The 16198-nt window shown below is 33.3% G+C and overlaps 1 pseudogene; it reads right to left on the bottom strand.

Moving 5' to 3' along the window:
• Window positions 1-7573: 7573 nt before the first annotated feature.
• LOC125345820 lies at window positions 7574-8293 on the bottom strand (annotated as a pseudogene).
• Between the last annotated feature and the right edge of the window lie 7905 nt (window positions 8294-16198).

Here is a 16198-nt window from a genome sequence, read left to right as displayed (position 1 = left end):
TTTTAAAAAAATTCTTTATAATTGGTGCTAAAAATAATAATTTTCAAAATTCTCTATTTCCTCTGATTAGATAATTTTTATAATTGTTATTAATATTTAAAATTGATTGACTTTAATCTCATTTTTTCTATTTTTTTCTATTTTCTGATGCACTGTACCTATAAACTGCCATGCTGAATTGACATCCCTTTGTACAAGTATGTAAAGACAATATTTTTTAGGTTGAAACAGTGCTGCGTGCACTAAATGAGATAATTATGAGGGCAGGCAGCAACTTCCAAGCTGAGTCCCTGAGGAAACTCTCATGTGATCAAAAGCAGTTCCTTGTCTTCGATCACTTTCCACTCATGAATATGACCATCTTCCAGGGTCTGCTCTGCAGAAGGAGCTTGATGAGCTCTGAGGGGTGGGGGTCCCATCAAACTCTATTAGCAGAAGTACTATTCATCCAACAAGTAGTGCACGACTCCTAAGCAGAGTGGAGTCTGCCTACTGGGACCTGGCCAACAGGCAAGGTCAACCAATTATGGTAGGTGCTTCTGTTTCCTCACACCTTTTCTGGTCTTGTTAGCAGCAGAGCTGGTGCCTGGAGTCCAGAGAATGGGAACATCATTCCCCTTCCCCCCAGGCGGGTGATCTCTTCTGCTTATTCTTTTCACTGAGTCTGTGTCCACCCCACCCTGATGCTGTCTCCATGACTGATGCTCCCTATTCCCTCCTAAGCAGACTCTAGTACAAGTCTCCGGGATCCTAGACTTGTGATGGTTCCTTGTTTTCACGTCCTCAGTAGCTCAGTCTGCTTTCATAATCCCATTAAGATGGTGCTGGACCTAGCATTCAGAAATATAGGAAATGCAAAAGAGCTTTCTTCTAAAGTGGAGATAATTAGCATATATCTTATGATAAAGTGTAATTAGGTGAATGGCACATCTATCTAAACTACTATCTTTAATTTTGTATGCATATGATGAAATATTTAATAGAAACTTACTTGGGCCCATTGCATTGATAGGAATATATTGTTTGGTGTATTTTCACCATGCACTGTATATTTGATAATCATTTTATGCATTATCTTTATACTTCTCATTAATAACCAAATGTTCTGTATAAGCCCTTCTGTTTCTCTCTTTCCATATTTTTATGACCTATTTATTAAACGGTCAATTTACCTCTACCCAGTCGTCATTGTTGTTTATGGGCTTAAATTTTGAGACAGGTATTTTCCATAAATTAATATGTTTCAGATTTTTATTTTCAACATCAGTGTGCAACTTGTTTTATATGCCCAGGGGCACTACAGTTCAATGAGTAGTGTATGGATTTTTTAAAGCACTCTTTTTTCCTTGTTCTTACTTTCGAGTTGAAAACATCCCTATGTGTTTTTAAAGCAATAAAACCTTAGCTGCTAATGGCTGCCTTTCACTTGACAGTTCATTGCTGCTGTCCAATAAGTGCTTTGGTATAATCAGTGTGCTCTTGTTGGAATACATCTAGTGAGCTAGTATGACATTGTTTTTTACACTGACTACAACAGGATCTGTGGCTATTGTAAATAGCATATTAAGAGTTTGTGAACTCGTTACTTTTCACATTCATATAACAAGAGGCTTTTGTGTATTGTTGAATACACTAAGTTGAGAATCTCAAGCTATACACTCATGATTGAAGGTTCAACAAAGTACTGCCCCTCAGGTTGATCTACCTAATGAGCTGCAACAACCCAAAGATAGAGAAACAGCCAAAGATTAAAAATAAAAAATTAAACATTGAGAATTGCACCACTTTGGGTCAATAAATATCCAATATAATTCAGGTGAAAACTAGGTACTTTGATGAATCTTTCAATGTGCCTCTATTTTCCAGAGATTCTACCAAACTGAATATGTTAACTCCCAATTAGATAAGATATTCCAAGATTTACAAACATATTGGAACTATTGATTGGCCTCTTTTGACACTAGCAGTTGGGTTCAACAGTCACTTGATTAGATAAAATGTATACAAATTGCTGGATGACTACTAATTAGAACAACATAGTCTTGTTATGTGAGTACATTTACCAAAATAATCACATTCTTACTTCACATTTTACCTCAAAAAATAACTTTAATAATTTTGCAGTGCATATGTAGCTAGTACTGCTCTGTGCTTTTTTTTGCAAAATCTATCATAATAAAAATTAAAATTTTAAAGGGAGATATTATTTACCAATAATTCAATACAGAATTCAATAATTCAATAAAGAGTTGAAGTTATGGGAGGGGCACAGCTGGGAAAGGAATACTGTATACCATTAAGGTCTGTATTTTTGTATTCTTTAGATTCTCTGCACAGGTATGTGTAAAAGTTTTTAGGACAGTAACAGTGCTTCTGTACTTTGTAATGATATACTTACTGTCTTGCCAAAGTCCAGCCCACCTAGCCATAGCCATAACAGACTCAGTTTGATATGATAGATTGTTCACAATTGTTTCTGAAAGTGTGATGCCAGGAGAGAAACAGGATCTTCGTTAAGAGTGTGCAGACATATGGAGAGAATGTGTTCCGATTCCAATCATTTGTCAACCATCTTACATTATATTGGTAGGTGGAGGCTAATTATATTGTTCAACAGAAGCAATGGCGCATCCTAGCTCAAGACATTCTTATTGAAAAATGTTATATCATGTTGTTTATAATGTAAGAGAGATATACAGGATTCAACTTTTTCTAAATATAATTGTGGTGATAAAATATAGGAAGAGCATCATGATAAACAGGAAGTTATTCAAAGTAAGCAAAACCCAAAGAAAGAGAACATTTATTTGTGTGTGTGTGTGTGTGTGTGTGTGTGTGTGTGTGTGTGTGTGTGTGTGTGTGTGTATACCAGACTTAGGCTTTATCTCTGGATAAGGGAGCTGACCCTGAGCTTTTGTGCTCAAGGCTAGCACTCTACAACTACAGCCATTGGTTCATTTCCAGCTTTTTGGTGGCTAATTGGAGATATGTCTCAAGGTCTTCCATGCCTGGGCTGGCTTTGAATTGTAGTAGTCCTCAGATCTCAAGCTTCTCAGTACTTATGATTATAGGCATGAGCATGGGCTCCTGGACAAAAACGATAACTTTTTAAGTTACATTTGTTCTTTGAATAAAATCAAATTAGAATTAGGAATTTGGTCAGTAATTGCCACTAAATTTGATGAATAATTCCCAGGGTGATTCTATCAGTTGAACAGACTCAGGAAAAATCACCTGAACTCCTTCCTGTTGGTGAAAATGCTATTATCTTATTAAGCGAAAGCTGACCCCATAGTCAAGGTGCTGTCAGTGGGTGAGTTAATTTACAAATAATCCTATAAGACCCTGGAGCTGGTAGTAAAGGATTCTTGGAGTCTTCATGCAACTACATTTCAGAGCAACTCTCCGGGCATCTTGCAGTAGCCTTAAGTATCTAAGTAGGCCTGATTACCCAAATGTCTTTAAGGGTCTTCTTAGGGTTCTGAAATGTCGACAACACAATCTGTTCTAACTATTTTAAGCGGGAAGGGATTTACTAGAGACAATTTTGTGGTTATAGAATCTTTGAATAAACTGGAGAAGAGTGGGTAGCCAGATACAGCTCAGAAAAGGACGGCCAAGGAAAACACACCACTGCAAAACTTTCCTGGTAGAAACCCTAAGACAGCGGCTAATGTCATTTGGCACCCACCACAACAGGAACCAGATGCTGGGATCTCCATCAGAGATCAAAATGACTCCTGTTAACTGTCTACTCAGTGTACCAATTTTCTGCTTCTCCACATCGTGCCTTCTCTTCTAATACTCTGCTGGAAGTTTTACCCGGTAGAGTCCAAATTCCTGACTTGCAAAGGATGTTCTTAATTTTACTTTTTAGGGGTTTTTTTGTACATTGCTATTTTGAAAGACATACTATAGAATAGAATCTATATTATCTCCTGGAGAAATTGACTGTATGTCAGATATGTTGCTTATAAATTGTAAACTAAATAGGAAGAGTATAATGAAAATGATCCAACTAACTAAACATTGTAAATATTTCCCTGAGGTGATAAGAAAATTGTAATATAAACTGATAAATTATAAAAACTGAATGATACTTAGTTGATGGTTATGGGATTCTGTTGAATATCTCAAGATACCTTGAGATGGGGTCATTTTCAAGTTGTGCTGCCAAAACTTTCAAATCCATAGTTACAAAAGTGGCTGAAAAGATGAATAACTCAAATTGTAAGATATGTGGGTTGTGGGGATTACATTTAGCTATTACACTGAAGAGTTCATATAAGTCTAATATGTTCTTTCCTTCTCCTCCTTTTCCTCCTATTTTTTTTTTTTTTCCAATACCCACATTTTAATTCAGGGACTCTCACTTGCTGGACTTGCTTGCTCAGATGGCACTCTACTACTTAAGCCATGCTTCCAGCTTGTTTTTACTGATTATTTTAGAAATGGAGTTTCATGAGTTTTCCATGACAGGATTGACTTTGAAATGTGATCTTATGAGCTTTACCTCCCAAGTAGCTAAGCTTACAGGCATGAGCTATCTGCACCTGCCTTTATTTTTGTTTTATTGGCTATGTACAATTTTTCTTAATTGTAAACTTTAATATTTTCTTTCTCTTTCACTTGTACATTTTAAAGTTTTTTAAAATAATTGAAAGATAAATATCTACAAAACTCCAATGGGACTGTCAAAACAATGAATAAATGCTGAAAAATAATAAAGAATTCCACTCCACCCTAGAAAACTACTTAATACAATGTAAATAACTTGTTGTTTATAGAAACAGAATTTCATAAAGATGAGTAATACGCTCTCACTTGGTAGTGATTATTATTTACCTTGCTTACTAATTCCATTATGTATAAAATGTATAAAACTTTTTTGAATGTCCAAAGTAATTAGTTTAAGTACAGATTCTTGCAACGTTTAATGTCTTTGAATGAAACAAATTCATAAATTTATTTGATAAAAATGAAAAATGTCATATTTATTCCAGTTTCATATTTATTCCAGGAGAGATCCTGTTTATAATAAGAAAAAATCCATTTAAAATCCCATTTGTAATTTAATTTGTAGCTTTTTGGTATAAAATTTTATTCATTATTAGGTAATCACATAATCTGATTCTACTAGACTAAAATTGTACAAGTCAAATCATAAACAATTTTTCTAGTAAAATTTTACATGAAACTATCATAAAGTTTCCATATATATTCAATTGTCCTTAATCATAATAAATAATATTCTAATGGAAACCCATGTATTTTCATACCATGCAGTACATAAACTTTAGTTCTAAAGTTTTTTTAATGAATTTTCTTTCAGAAGGCCTTATTTTCATAGTAAACTAATTCTGTGCAAAAATGGATACATACTAAATTCATCCTGGACTTTGCACACCTAAAAATTGAGTATGAATTCAACCATGATATATTTAGACATTCATAGTTTTTGCAGAACTATTTCTACTGAGCCAGTTGTTTTTGAAATGTCAATTACATGTAGGATAAAGATGTTTGAAATTCTTTGGGGGTACTTTGTGAGTATATAAAAAAACCTTTGTAAATGACATTAATATATTATCCTAATGATTCTAAGCACATATTTAAAAATCAAATAGCTTAAATAACTGGTGAATTGATAATAGCATTTATAATTGTTTTCTACTATACTTATAATGAGAATTACAATTGAGATCCAATATTCCTGATGTCCATTAAAAAAGGTGCCATTGTGTTTTGGTTTTATTCTAGATAATATTCATGCCAACACCAGTTCTGATGAGAATAAAGCTTAGTAGTAAAACAATTACCTAGCTTTTGCAAGACCCTTATTACATATTCATTTTGACAAAAAGATACACAAAAATAATGAAAACACAAAAAAACAGGCTTTCTATAGTTAACTGAATGCCTACTCCAAGAATCAAATGAAAGGTACGTGTTTCTACTTTCAGTGTGGAATTCACAAGTTAGCATGAGTATCTTGTGTTCCTCATATTATGCCAATTTAATATTTTGGTTACAATGTGATGCTTATATTCCTCTATGAGTCTGTTACATATTGGATAGCATTCATTAATTTAAAAAAACTTAACCCAATAAACAAATGAATTGAAATTTAAAATATAACTACATTTGCTTCAGCAATGTGTTTCTGTCTGTCAAAACACAGACCCAAGACACAAAGTATTTTATAAAACCAAAGAAGAGTATTTTACAACTGTCCTATACTTGTTTCCATGAAAATATTTTATAGCTAATTACTCATTTGCTATCAACTATGCTCTGTAATTTCAGATTTCAACAAGAGAAAATGTTTTTATGTGACAAATGAAGGACTATATTAATACTTCTTAAAAACAAAAGATTTTCTGCCTCTCCCTCTTTCCTTCTTTCTCCCTCCTTGGGTCCCTCCCTCCCCTCCCCCTTTTAAAGTACTTAATATGAAACCTTGGCTGCTTTCTCCTTGCATCTCATTGCTTTACATCATAGTTAGGTGTGGTTCTTGAGCCATTCGTTTGAAAATGTTTTACAAGTCTTATAAGAAAATCCCAAACACATCATCACCCTGAGGATGAGAGAAATGCCATATGGTTGTGATGAATGCAATCAGCATTCTTTACATGAAGCCAGCTCATCCTGACAAAATTTAATCTGACACTTAAGAAAAATAAGAAATATATTTCAATGAGGGCATTTTTTTCATGATTTGTGGTAGAATTGTAAGTGTGGCTTTTCCAAAAAGGTAACCAGTAAGCTAGTTTTCACAATGGTTAGTAATGACATTTAAGAAAGGTTTGGAAGACAATAATACAAGTACTGCATTTTTGTCTTTAGCTATATTTTATTAATTTTCAAGTGAAATTATTAGACAGTCTGGATCCTTTACATACTTATTTTCCACAATTCACTGATAAATCTAGTTTTTAACTCAGTAGTCACTTCACAATCCTCTATAAAATATACAATCTTTCCATTTTAATGTGATATATGTGCCACATTATATCTTATATAAAATTACTTGTCAACAAATATGTTAAGTCATTGTTTAACAATATAAAATTATTTGTACAGACAGTGAAATACTTTTCTTATTATATCTTTTACTCATTTTTTTCCAAGCAAAAATACACGTAAGACATTTAGACAGAGTGTCTACTACCTGTAATTATTAGTCTTAAAAATATAGATTTAAATAAAAATATGGTCTGAAATTTGGGTAAATATCAGGAAGCAAAACACATTGGCAGCTCTGTAGGGGACTCAGAATTAGCAAAAACAAAAGTTAAAAAAATGAAATCATAGGAAATTATCAAAACTTGCAAAGGGACAAAAATGTGTTAATTGCAAAATCATCAGAATTGTAGGAAGTGTTAGCTTCCTGGGATGGATAAGCTCAGAAAGATACAGAAGATAAATAATTTTCAATTCAGAGAGCTTTATTCTTTTTTTTTAAGTCACGTAAAGTTTAATCAGTCAAGTTAATGAAAATATAAAAAAATTTGAGTTCATGTATGGCAGAGGGAATTTAACTTCTGTTGCAAATAATACAATATTTGGTGTTTCCATTATCGTCCAGCTATGCTGCAGAAAGAGCAATTGCATTAAACCTTAGTTCATTAGGGTCACACTCCATAAACTTTTTGCACACTTCTATGTCATCCTCTCATAATGTTTCATCACTAGTTTTCCCATGGTTAACTGGAAATGGTTTCCGCCCATCTAATTCATAGAGATGCCCATCTACATGAACTAATGCAATAAAATGAAGGTCTACTTTCTCATCTAGGCTTGGTGCCTCAGTCTGACCATCGTGGGCACTGGTCTCATGAGTAACCCGAATAGCGTCATAGTTTTCCAGGTATCTGGCTCGTTCTTCAGGGCTCAGGTAAACAGACTCCTCCAGGAATTTTTTTCAACGTTGATCCAGATTCAAAGTTCATCTTGTCTTTGTTGTTTGCAATAGCATGGATGAGCCCAATTGTTCCACAGGCATTGCTGATAGTTTGCTTCATAAAATACACTGACGAGGTAACATCCTGTCCCTGAGATTTTATTTTTTCTTCCTCCTCTGTTCTGAATACTTCATACTTTCTGTAATAGGGAAGAGAAGTAATACTGCACACACTGATCTTGGTACCATGCTAAGAAGTTCAGGATCCATCCCATAAACATCAACAAACTGCCAGTTAGGATGTAGACCTAACTGTTTGAGAAACTGGTTGGTGACCTCGGGATTGGCCTCCAGCGGCAGCCAGCGCTGACCCTCCATGGCCGGCTCCGCCCAGCCCTCCGCCACGCCGAAGAGCTTTATTCTTGAGCTTTAGTTTATGTTTCTGTTTTTACGGTAATCTCCACATAAATATTTGTAGAAACCTCAGTTTTGATATTTAAAATATATAGATATCTTTTACTCAAAATCATTTATATTACACCATTTTTATTCATTCAAATAATTATTTGAATGTATTGGTCTTTCCTAGGAGTGTTTGATTTCTGAGTTTTGCTAGGAGTAAGTCCTTCAAAGACAATGAATGAAGTGTTATCTTGATTTGAACAATAAACAGCAGGGTATACTTAGGTTGATCTGTGACTGAGGTTGATTATCTCTTGATAGTGCCTTTGATTTCCTTAACCTCCAAATCCTCCTTCTCCCCTTTATGCCCTCTGTTTTGCACTATTTATTCATAGTACCATTTGTATATACTACAAATAAGTTCTCTAACCTATAATTGTCTAGAGCATTTGTATCAGCAAGCACAATTACTCCTGTGACCTGTTAGATCCCATATCATCAGCCCGCAAGAATGCACAGTATTTAAATGACTTTCTGTGTATATTTTCTTGTTCTAATGTATTATTTTAAACCAGTTCTACATCTTTTCTTTCCTTTGGTCAAAACAAACAAGAAAGTCAGTTTACCGAGGGTAGGGAGGGGGGAAATCCTAGTTATTCCTGTTGCCAATTATTTTTAATTTTGTTCTTTTTCATTGGGAAAACTTTAAATTTACACACACATCATTTGTCAGTACACCAATTATTATTTCTTTGATTTATTCATCTTTATTAATTTTGCATGTGCTTATATGTACAATAAATATAGAAATAACTATGGTTGTCCTTAAGGTGATAAAAATTACATGTTACAAGAAAGGTCTAAAAATGGGATGGGCATAAAATGGGATGTTCTGGAAATAAGAATTGTCTACAAAAGTTAACATTCTCCAAGTGGGAAGAACTGAAAAAAGTGATCAAGTAGAGTAGAAATGCTCCAAGAAGAGATTCAAGATGAAAAACTCAAATTTCGACTATTTCTCTCATGTCAGTGACTAAATAAATGGCTATGATTATATGGAAACACTTTTTTTGTTAAAATTACCTGCATTTAAGTTAGATATTATAATACACTAATAGTATGGAAGTAATGGTCCTGCTTAAAAAAATTAAGTTAATGTTATATGCAGTCTTTATATTATATCCATGCTGTGTGGCTTGAACATTCTTTTATCACTTCTGAATCTTTTCAAATTGTGTAAGTTTTGACTATGAAATCAAGAATACAAGTTATACAAGCTTAACACTGAATAAAATAATAAAAATTATGTAATTTTTATAAAAAGTATAAATGATATGGCATATGATTGCTGCCTTCACTTGGATTTCCATAATGCTAAGAAAATATTTTCAGACTAACTGTACATCAGAGCTTTGTACTAGTGTAGAAGAAGCTGATTCATCAGAAAATCTGTTAACCACAGTCGGATATGTACTTTTAAATAAACTATTTTCTATGGATGTGCTCCATAAATGAAGCAAAATTGTGGTTTAGAAAGTAACTCCCTTTTAGTATGGGTCCATGTTTCGGATTCAGTAGAAATATTTTTTCCTCTTTAGTGGTTTCCTGGTATTTTTTCAGTGTACTTTCTTCCAAGTTAAAGAATTTACAAATGTTTTTAAGAATGATTTTTTTATACATGATATTGACTTACAGTAGATTTTAAAAAATATTTTGAGAGCATTATCTGTGCTTTACGCTAAAACTCTTTTACATTCCTTTATATGGCACTCAAGAAGTGATTAGAAGTTTGCAAGAAATAAAGTAATTGTATTTAATCATCTTGCCTCAACTCTGTGTTTGTTTGTGTTCACACATGGTAGACTAGTGATTGATTATCTGATCACAAGAAATGCAAGTAGAGTCTTTTCTTCACAACTAAGCCTTTCATGTAAAACCTGGAAGCATTTTATAGGCTATTTGAGACTAAAGGTATCATTTATTTCCCTTTAGTGGTTTTGGATTTCATGCTGTGATTTGCTTTGCTTTTTCCTTAATGTACTATGTATGTATGTTTGTATGTATGTATGTATGTATGTATGTATGTATTTGGAAGGATACCTCTACTAGAGGTGAACTCAGGGCCTTTTGTTCACTCAGCACCTTGTGTTCACTCAACTTTCTTGCTCATGGCTGACGATCTACAACTTGAGTTTCACCTATACTGTAGCATGTTGATAGGGAATTGAAGATTAAGTTGTGTACTTTCCTATTCTAGTTTGTTCTGAACTGAGATCTCCTGTATCTAAACCCAACTTTGAGATGACGACAGCATCTGAGAAGAGTTCCATTCTCACTGTGGAAGAATATCTTACTTTCCTGAAATTACAAATATTAATTTGATAATTTATATTAATAAAGTTTATTTGTTTGCTTATTTACATACAAATTTTGTGTTTGTGTGTGTGCTAGTTCTGAGACTTGAGCTCAAGACCTGACCTTTGACTCTGAACTTCTTTTGTTCAAAGCTAGCTTGCTTGCACTCTACCATTGAGCCACAGCTCTTCTTTGGGCTCTTTGGTAGTTTAATGGAAACAATAATCTCAGAAACTTTCCTACATTGACTGGTTTCAAACAGCTTTCCTCAGATTTCATTTTCCTGAGTATTAGGATTATGGGCATCAGCCAGCCATATCCTGCTTGAATTATAGAAATCTTTTTAGCACAAGCCTATCCCAAAGACATTGCAAAGGGTGTGGATAGAACAAAAATTTCAGAGGCGTAAGACTGCTCAGAACCATCAACTTTGATGAATTTACTGGGATTATATCTCTTTGAGGTATCATCAATGGTGGTTGCATTTGTTATTATTCTGCCATCTTGTAAGTCACTGCTCTATTTGTCTTGGAGACAAGATAAATTTCAATCAAAAGCTTAAAAAAAATCTAGTAAGAACTATGTATCAGACTTCTTCCTAACATGAAACTATTTGCTTTTAAGGCTCCTATTTATATCAAACTGCAAAACATATTTTTTTGTTTTTGAGGAAAATTAGTTTGCACTTAAGATTTAATATAGATCTAACATAAACTCACAGCAGCCCGACTTCACTGGCATCATTCCCATTGAGAATGTTTACTATGGCTCACTTATTTAATGAGCCCTCTTTATACACATGCCTATGGAGACTGGCATCAGACAGCCTTAGAGGGAACTCAACATTCTGGCAAAATCATTTAGAATGTACTAGTGGAAATAGCATGATTAAAATGATTATGTGTCCTGAATCATCTAGTCAATAGAAAGAAGATCCAAATATAGAGGCATCATTTAAATTAGAACAAGTCTTCTAGTCTAAATTTAATTACAATGGAAAGGCTTTGTACGTTTATAAAAATACAGTTCATTTAAAAAAGAAACCCACAACCTATAACATCTAGTGACTTGAACTCCTTGGTATTTCCTTCTTTAAACAGCATCTATTCTTCAACATTCTCAGGATCTATCTGTATGTCCAGGGTGGCTGCAAATTCAAGATATTTCTGCCTGTCAAGTGATGGGAATACAGACATATACTACACCATGTGCAATTTTCATTGTTTTTATTCTCAATTTGAAACTTCTATGTTATCCTACCTTGTATCTCTTTACATTAAATTGAATTAATAGTAATCACCATGAATTTTAATTAAGCATGAATTTTATTTACTTTATAAAGGATAAAAATCACTTTTTTTCAAACTGAGGAATGTTGCATACACAAACAAACTATAATTGTTAACATTAATATTATTTCTCTTTCAGCTTTCATCCTGTGCTTGTTTTATGCTAGTCCCTATGGAGAATAACAAGATAAAAAGAAAAACCTTTATTCTCCTTGCTTACAACACCTAATGTCATTCTATCCCTACTGTTGATAATAAGTAGTCTAACAAAAATGTCACTGTAATAGCAAATTTTTTTCTCAAGAGAGTAACCATCATTTATCCATTGACATTTAATTATATGCCTTCACTGTACCAGCCTGTAGGCACATTGTTTTACTTAACTGTCATAGAAATCCTGTCATTTCTGTTAACAAGAGAAAGGCTGATTCTCTTTGAAATTAAAAATCTTGTCTACAGTTAGTATCTCTGTGGCAAATTCAAGTTTAGATAATGAGCTTGTAGAGCTTGAAGGAAGATCTGTGCTCGATAGTGTTATCTCCTTTCCTAAGGAATGAAATTAGAGGTTATTGAATGTGGAAATTCTGACATCTGAAATGTAAGAAACAACCCAAATCAAATACGGTTTACTATATATAATTTAATTTTAATGCATTTTGCCTATTTATAATATGCATTAGAAATCTTTGTGTATATATGTGATAAACATGGAGACATGAACCTTTGTGATTTTTTTTCTCTTGTGATATCATGAATTTATGATTCATTGAGCTCTCCGGGCTACAAAATCCAATCTTCTATGCTCCATAACTATTAAAATGACCATATACCTATGATACAAGAACATTTTTAAAAATTTTTATTGTAAAGGTAATGTATTGAGGGGTTACAGTTACATAAGTCAGGTACATTTCTTTTTTATCAGTGTTGCCTTCCCTCAGTTTTTCTCAATTTTTCCTTCCAACAGCCCCCAACAACAAGTTGTGTATTGTAGTTCATTTGAAACATAGTGTCTAGTGAGTACAGCTGTTGAATTGTTTCACCATTTCTCCCGCCCTTTCTGTGCTTCCTTACCTTCCCACAAATACATAAACTTATATACAAGACAAAATGTACAGAAGTTAAAAACATTGACAAGGAGAGAAAAAGGAAAAGCCAAACAAATAAAAGCAAAACAACAACAACAAAAAAAACCCAGAAAACCTCTTGCTTCATTTCTTGGGGTTCATTTCAATAAATACCATTTTATATCATTGTATACATATAGCTGTTGAGCCTTATTGATCCCTTCCTAAGAATATCCTCCTTTGGTTTCACTGCGTGAGTGTCTAGAGTCTATATAATTTATCATTTCCAAGTGTAATTTTAATCTTTTACCTTCCAGTGTGTTTACTTTTAGATTTACAGGCACATTTTAGTCACAACAAATGAGGGAAAACATTAAATCTATGTTTCTTTGGCACTGACGTGTTGGCTTAATGTATTTATTTCCAAGGGTTTCCATCTCTTCCTAATGGCATAATATGATTTTTTTCTCATAGAAGTATAGAATTCCATTGTGAGTATGTAAGACATTTTTTGATGCATTCTTTCACTGGGTTGGCTATGATAAACAATGCTGCAATGAACATAGTTGTGCTGGTAGCTTTAATATGGCCTTGTTTGTATTCTATTGGATAAATGGCCAGGATTTGAATTCTGGCTCATATGGAAGCTCTATGTTTAGTCTTTTGAGAACATCCATACTGTTATACATAGTGGTTGTCAAGTTTACATTCCCATCAACAGTGTAGTTGAGTTCCCTTTTGGCCACATCCATTTCAGCATCTATTATTGTTCATTTTTTTTGTACTGGCACAAGAAAATATATTTTTATCAGCTTAAAGTTATTATGTAAAGGGTTTCATTGTGGTGTTGCTACATTGGCTTAGAATATATTTTGATCAAATTTATCACTCTATCAAACTTTCTTAACACTGTTTCCCCCTTATTTAAAAATAGTATTTATTAGGTTTTATTTTGATACTTTTATACATATATGTTATTATTGTACTTCAATCAAATTCATTCCAAGCAGCCTATACTTTCTTCCCTTTAACTTTCCAGTGGTTCCTTCTAATAAAACAATTTATTCTTTAATAATTATGTCATATCATCAACATGACTGCCACTACCATCATAAACATTACAATCACCACCCTACCACCAATGTTTTAGATCTAGATTTTGCATTTAAGCAAAAGTGTGTGATATTTGTATTTTTGAGTATGGCTGATCTCATGCAATGTGATCATCTCTAGTTCAACCAATTTTCTTGCAAATGACATAACTTAATTATTTATGACTGAATTGTGCTCTTATGTTTATATGCCACACATGGTGGGCCATCTAGGCTAACTCCACAGCTTAACTGTCTTAAATAATCCTGAAATACACATGAGTGTGTATGTACAAATAGAGCATAATGATTGAACTGATGTCAGTCTTCAGAATACTCAGGGATTTGACATTTAATTATTTAATAGTAAGGAGGGAACACAGAGCTCATATAAAGCAGGATGTAATAAGCCACTTTTTCTAATAAAGATAGGAAAATCTAAAAATATGTAGCCATTTCTGTATCAAAAACAGTATCAGGCAAATGATACCCAAGATCTCTTCTCTTAATTTTCCCTTTCTGACTCCAGTACATTACTTTAAAATATACTTCAAAAGCAAAAGAAACATGATTGTGTTGAGCATAGATGAGAATGAGATCAGAGCAGAATGCATGAGTCAAACTTTCTGACCAAGATTAATTTTGTTTGCTTGATGCTTTGCAGCCAAGTAGAATACTCCCTTCGTGTAAGCTTTGGGCCTGTCTCCACAAATTGTAAGAATTAAGAGAAAAATTCATGACTCTAAGTTATGTTTCTCAAAATTTATAAAACTTTTCTTCCCTTTAAGCAGACTATTTTTAATTAAATTTATTTTATTACCTTTATATAGTTGTAAACACACTATCTTTATTGTAATCTTTCTCTTGTTGAAGTGCAGACATATGCAAAGCATACACATATGCATCTATCTGTCTCACTATCTATCTATCCATCTATCTATCTACAAAATATCTATACACATGCAAAGTCTTTCTTTGTAAAACTTCTACCTTCAAATAAGACTAGACAAGTTTGAAGACAGGAGTTTAAAAATTTAACTATAGTATCTTCTGAAGATCTAGAAGCTTTTAAATAAATGTCCCTATACCATAAAAGAACATAATCTCAGGAATTGTAGTTACATTTTCCATAAAAGGATGGCTGTGAAAACTTAGTGGAGAGACCTCACATTTTATATAAAAAATCTGTCAAGGGCTGGGGATATGGCCTAGTGGCAAGAGTGCTTGCCTCCTATACATGAAGCCCTGGGTTCAATTCCCCAGCACTGCCTATACAGAAAACGGCCAGAAGTGGTGCTGTGGCTCCAGTGTCTGAGTGCTAGCCTTGAGCAAAAAGAAGCCAGGAACAGTGCTCAGGCCCTGGCCAAAAAAAAAAAAAAAAAAAAACCTCTCAATTATGGATTTTATTTTAAAAGTTAGATATTCCAAATTCAGTATAAATACAGCACATATACACATTTGGCAAACATTTCAAGAATGTACTGTGTGTTTCTATACTAGGAATTATAAATATAAACATAAAATTGGCATCTGTGTAAATTATTTTCAAACAACAGTATGGAAAAAAGTATTGCAGCTGTTACTGTGTAATATATATGTATATGAATATGTTTCTGGGTGTGTGTGTTTGATAATGAGTTTGAGAGACTATTTTAATACTTTTTTATAAATTATATAATGGTAATGTAAATGATCAAGAAAAGTACAGTTAAAGAAGTTGAAATGGCATTCCAGTCGTAGTTGCATGGATTTTGGCAGTGATTTGATCTTTCTTGGATTCTGTTCTTCCTTGTGTAAATACTGGATTTGGAATAAATTTTGTCTGAGTTCCTTTCATCTAAAATCAGAAGTAAGGAAATTTTCTACGCTGACTCCTTTGTTTTTTCCAAATTGATTTGAAAAATCATTATTAAATAGCAGAAAAAGAAACAGGAACTTCTAGTATGAAATAAAAGGCAAAGAGAAGAAGACATCCTCAAACAAGAATTAGTCACAGTCTTCAGGATAGTTACAAAGTCATTTTAAAATCGTGTAATAAAATGGGTGAGGATGGTGGAGGAGCAAGGCAGAGGGATTATGGATTCCCCAGGA

Source organism: Perognathus longimembris, chromosome 2 (assembly GCF_023159225.1).
Source record: "Perognathus longimembris pacificus isolate PPM17 chromosome 2, ASM2315922v1, whole genome shotgun sequence".
In the NCBI taxonomy this organism is placed as follows: Eukaryota; Metazoa; Chordata; class Mammalia; order Rodentia; family Heteromyidae; genus Perognathus; species Perognathus longimembris.
Note: the sequence above shows the minus strand (reverse complement) of the source record. Positions and strands in the feature narration are given on the sequence as shown.